Source organism: Phodopus roborovskii, unplaced genomic scaffold (genome assembly GCF_943737965.1).
Source record: "Phodopus roborovskii unplaced genomic scaffold, PHOROB, whole genome shotgun sequence".
Classification (NCBI taxonomy): domain Eukaryota; kingdom Metazoa; phylum Chordata; class Mammalia; order Rodentia; family Cricetidae; genus Phodopus; species Phodopus roborovskii.
In genome coordinates, this window is record NW_026126567.1 from 29,527,722 (window position 1) to 29,533,759 (window position 6,038).

Below are 6,038 nucleotides of genomic sequence, written 5' to 3' on the forward strand. Positions count from 1 at the left end.
CTAGCAGAGACGGGCTGAGCTGCCGAGTCCGTGGATGGCGCAGGCGCGATGTTGGCCAGTGTTGCTGTAAATATTTGGGCTTAGTTTTTAACTTGGGCTTGCGTTAAAGCGTGTCCTCGCTGTGGGCCCAGCAAAATAATTCTTTTAATGATTTTTTTTTTTATAGCGACGAAGGAAACAAGAATCTTGAGCTGGTTGCTGGAAAAGTAAGGTCCAGCCGACCTCTGTTTACAGGCAGTCTTAGGCAAAACGTGCCAGCAAGGCCCTGGGAGAAGTTTTTTGAGAGTAGCCTACAAGACTCCTTTTACACGCAGTTTTCAACCTAACCCTGGCTTCCCATTCATGGGTTCTCATATTCTTTTTTGGACGTTCCCTATCACCACATTCGAGTGTTTTGAACAGATGGTCCTGGCTCGCGTCATCCTATCAATACACCCATTCATTTCCTTGTGCTCAAATGCCAATTAAATTTCTCACTGCAGGAGTGAGCTGCTGGTAGTATCACTTCTATTTGGAAACATTGAACCCGATGAAGGTGCATTTGTCAACTTTAGGAAATTTGTTTAACAAACCATTGGCAGGACACATTTAACTGACAGATTTCACCTTTCATTTCAAAATTCTCTATTTTGCATTTCTTACTACTCAGTAATGACTGCCATGATTTGATATAATAACTGCCTGAGAAGCTGGATGCTGCCGCTGTCTTGAATCTTGTGTTCTGTCTGTTTCACCATGACACATACCAGATTTGTGAGAGACAAAATGGTAACAGGATGATAAAACATACAGTAGCAGATTGTGGTCTAGAATTGCACACACTTTTGAAGAGTTGTTCCTCTGAATTGATCCACTTTGGAAACAGGACTCTACGTGTCAAAATAAGTAGGAAGTTTACATTGAAAGGATATGGCAGATGGGCAGTGGTGGCATACACCTTTACCTCCCAGCACTTGGGAAGCAGAGGAAACAGATGGATCTCTAAGTTCAAGGCCAACCTGGTCTACAGGGTGAGTTCCAGGACAGCCAGGGCTACACAGAGAAACCCTGTCTTGAAACAAACAAAGAGGACATGGTGGCAAAACAATTTTCAGAAATATCACAATGTTTATTATGTTCCACCAGAACTTTAAAAATTTTAGATTTAAATGAAAAAAAAATTAAGGGATAAAGCATTTGTTGACTGAAGTGCCCCTGTTAGTGAAATGCCCCTGAAGGTTCTGGGCTAAGCAGAAGATGAACTCAAAGTGACTGAAACAATAGTATTAATGTATTTGCTATCTATCTGGATTTTGATTTAATGAAAAAGAGAATGTAGTTTAATGATAAAATTTGTAGTAAAAGATCATAATCAATATAGACATTATAGAGAATCAAAGGAATTAAGGACAAAACTCAGTATTTGCAAAACCAAGGCAATAGTACATATGAATTAAGTGAGTGATAATATGGCCCCTGTGTGCATGTGCAGGCACACATGCACACTGCACACGTTTTGCATTCAACTTAATTCATGATTACACCCACCTTATGGGAAAGGAAGGATTTGAGTCAACACTTGGAAAAGGACTTCAGACACCATGTCAAGGCTGGGTATAGGATAGCCTAGGCATATAGGTGAGTCACCAAAGCAAAAGCATCAGAGCTCAAGAATGGCCCTAGGAAAAGGATGGTGGGTATGATAATATGAAGAATGGAAGAGGAACCCAGGGAAAGATCAAAGAAAATCTGGATTAGAGACTATATAGTCTTAATAGACTTTTGTTCAAAAATTTCATCATACTAGTATTTCAGTACCAATAACATTTCAACTATTTTCCTGGGAATATTTGGCAGTGACTATTTTGACACAGGCATTTAACAAAATAAGCTGGACATACTGGGCAGTGGTGGCATACACTTTTAGTCCTAGCACTTGAAAGGCAGAGACAAGTGGATCTCTGTGAGTTTGAGACCAACCCGATTGACAGAGTGAGTTCCAGGACAGCAAGGACTGTTACACAGAGAAGCCCTGTCTCTAACAAGCAAGCAAAAGAAAGATGGACAGTATGGCATGTAGTTGTTTTGGTTTAGTGTTCAATGTTCCTGTCATTTGGCAAAATGACTTAGAAAAATTATTGACAAACAGGGAAATAGAGCTGAGGTAGAGCTCTTAAAGCAATGTAACTAAAAAAGTCCTGACAATGCTAAAAAAAAAAAAAAAAAAAAATTGCAAACTAAAAGATTTTAAATCATTACCAGTTGAGAAAGTGATATCAACAATATAGTACTTTCATTGCAGAAGAAATGAAGGTGTGTGATGAGACAGACATAATGAAAGACAGAAGCTGCTAACTTTTAATAAAGGAGAAAAGTGGAGTGATAAAACACACTCTTAAGGACACTCCTAAGACTGCATGGGAGGCACACACAGTAACTGATTCTTCATCCTTGATGGAACAAAAAATTAATTGCTGCAACTTCCATGTTATTTGGAAATCACCACATTGCAAATCACATGTAAACATGGGCTGGAGAGATGGCTCAAAGGGTAAGAGCACTGGCTGCTTTTCCAGAGGTCCTGAATTCAATTCCCACCACCCACATAGTGGCTCACAACCACCTGTAATGAGATCTGATGCCCTCTTCTGGCATGCAGACACACATGCAGACAGAAAACTGTATACATAATGAATAAATAAAAATTTTAAAAGCCCCAAACAAAAGCATCTAAACAATTAGAGATTTGCCCTGTGTTAATGACCCTGAACTTGTTGCCTGCAGACAATGTCTGTTTATTTTTGGCAGGCTCAGGTATATCCATACAGGGTGCCTGACAGTCACAGTTTTCTAATTTTAATTAGTGTACTGCTTATCTTGAAATCTTATTCCAACCAAGTTTGACCTGGAGAGTTTGGGTAGGCCTGAGAATATGCTTTATAAATAGTGTCTAGGTAATTCCAAGCCTTCTGCTATAAAGATCCCATTTTTTTTTTTTAAAGCACAGTTTGGAGTCATGTAGATCTGAGATTTCCTTATAATTATAATCTTCCACTTAGTACCTGCTGGTTGTCAAGTTGTTCAACCTCTGTGGGGTTAAGTTTTATCATCTATAAAATCAGGCTAATTTTAATCCACCCAGTTGGTGCTGTGGTGTTTATTGCATGTGATGATAGATATAAAGCATTTAGCAGAACATTTGGCACCCTGAGCTCAATAAAGTATAATTATTAGTATTATCATGATTATGCATACTAGATTTGGGTATTGATCACAAGCTTATTTTCCTCAACATCTTTCTTCTGTATTGATCTTTTATTCCATACTGAATTATAGGGTAAATCTGAGAGTTGCCTCCAACATCTTTACCTTTTCTTTAGTTTGGCACATGCCTATTAGCTAATATATCACATCCTTCAATTTTCCATTAAGTGTGGCTTAGTCATTATTTATGGTGTTGAGGACCGAATCAAGGGCCTAGTTCATGCTATGCAGGTGTTGAGATTGGAGGGGGGGGGTTGTTGTTTGTTTTTGTTTTGTTTTCGAGACAGGGCTTCTCTGTGGTTTTGGAGTCTGTCCTGGAACTAGATCTTGTAGACCAGGCTGGTCTCGAACTCACAGAGATCTGCCTGCCTCTGCCTGCAGAGTTCTGGGTTTAAAGGCCTGCACCACCACTGCTCAGCCACTGTGCAGGTGTTGTAACACTGAAACAAAGCCCCATCTTTGTTATAGTCAAGGCTTAGATTTTGTTTTAAGGGAGCAAGCTGCTCTTCTCTTTCCTCTTTCTTGCTTCTTGGAACAAAGGCTCAATGGTTAATGCTCAGGCAACAGACATGGACAGTGAAGAGAAACTGAAGCAAGGACAAATAAATCTTGATGGGAAAGTGTTTACTCAATAATGGTTTCATGGAGTTGGCATGTACAGAGTCCTGCCTCATCGTTTTGTTGTGTGTGTTGTGCACAGCTGAAATGTATTTATTTGTACAAATAACCAACACTTATCTAGGTCAAGTATTTTACAAGTTATAAAGAAAGATACAGGAATAACTGATTTCTAACTCCAAAGAGCCCCATCATTCATGTCCCTGTCCATTGGTTTCATTAGAGGAAGTTTATCTCTCATAACTTTACTTCTGGCTGCGTGGTGGTGCAGCACACCTTTAATCCCAGCACCTGGGAGGCAGAGGCAGGCTTATCTCTGTGAGTTCACTGTCAGCCTCATCTACAAAGCAAGTTCCAGGACAGACTCCAAAACTACACAAACCCTGTCTCAGACAAAACAAAACAAAAAACTTCATTTCCAAAAACATTCTTACTACAGTTTTTATCTTTCTGATAATTGCCTCACTACGTTTTTTTCTTTCAAGTCTTTCTTATATACCTTAAACTGTTCTTTAAAAATATTTTTTAAGCCAGAGAAAATGGAGATAGATAATCAGTATTTATATAACCAGTGAAGACAAATATACATATTTAACTCCAAAATCTGTTCTTTGTTCTAGAATTCAGGTTCCTTGATAATAGTTCAAAGTCATCATTTGAGTATTTGGTGAGTTATGGAACATTCCCTGTTTACCCAAGGTGCTGTTTTTAATGTGCAATACATCTCTTCTTGGCCATGTCCAATTTTGTGAGGGTAATCTGCGCACAGCTCAGTGAAGTGATTTCTGACTGTATCATTTCTCTTTAGCACACTGTGGAGTAAACTATAGTTCTTTTGGATGAACTAGGCTCCATGAATTACTCTTCGTTAGTAAAGTTTTCATCTGAAACAAGAAATTGATCTTTTCTCATAGGCCACTCTCTGCACAGCTCCAGGAGTAGATTCATTTGGGATGGTGAGGGAATGAAGGAAGGACAGACACATGGGCACGGAAAAGATGTGATTGGATGGTCTGGGTCCTCAGATGGAGAGACCACAGCATCCCAAAGCTCAGCCTGTTTAATATACAGTTGAACAGAGGGTTGGGATTATTGCAAACAGCTAAACACAGAGGAAAGGGGTTATATACACTAAACAAAGAAACAGGTTTAGGAGAACAATCTTCAGGCTAAAAAACATCTAGGGCAGTTGATTTCAACCCTCCTAATGCTGCAACCTTTTAATACAGTTCATGTTGTGGTGAGCCCAACCATGACATGATTTTTATTGCTACTTAATAACCTTAACTTTGATGTTGTTATGAATTATAATGCAAATATTTATGGAGACAGAGGTTTGCCAAAGGGGTCACAACCCACAGGTTGAGAACCACTGATCTGTAGGGAGATAGTTACAGTGGACATTTTCTATGCACACAGTCAATGTAAACTCAGACCCAGAAAGGGCTTTGCCCTCCTTGTGAGCTTCACCTGAGCAGGGTTTTGCCATGGGGGTAGAAGGGGGGTGAAGCATTGGGGTCCTTGGCATGGCTGTTTTTATGTCAACAACACACTTTGACTTAGGACTTCACTTGCTTCCTATACTTATACATTATGTACTTCTCATCTGGAATTACTTATTTATGTTAAAATGTTAGTCCAACCAATAATAGAATTCTAAGTAGTAGAATAAAAGCATTCACTCCAAATCATTTGGAACCATCCAATTCCATAAGATGCTCATCTCTGATATTTACAAATAATGCAGGAACTAAAAATAGTATTTATCACTCATACATCCTTCTGTTAGCAAATATTAATGAGCTCTGTCTATTTCTCATTATCAGAAGACAACCTGTAGGGGGATCTAACAGATGTTTGAAGAAGTCTAGTAGTTAGGATATTGCTCATTCATTTAGTAGCAAGTGACCATTTGGATAATGTGGGTCAGATTGTCACTAGTTAGGGAGCTAAAAAATCTCAATGGCCATCTTCCTTTGTTCATCTTGAATTAAACCTGGACACCTTCTATGCCTTTGGTAATCATGTATTTATTCACAAAACATCTTTAATAATTACAATAAAATGACACTATCTTCCATGTTCTAAACGGTCTTTTTTATTGTGATAAATTACAAGTCATACTCAATTACTCACTCCTTATATAAAAATTATATAGTTTAATGCCATTTACTATA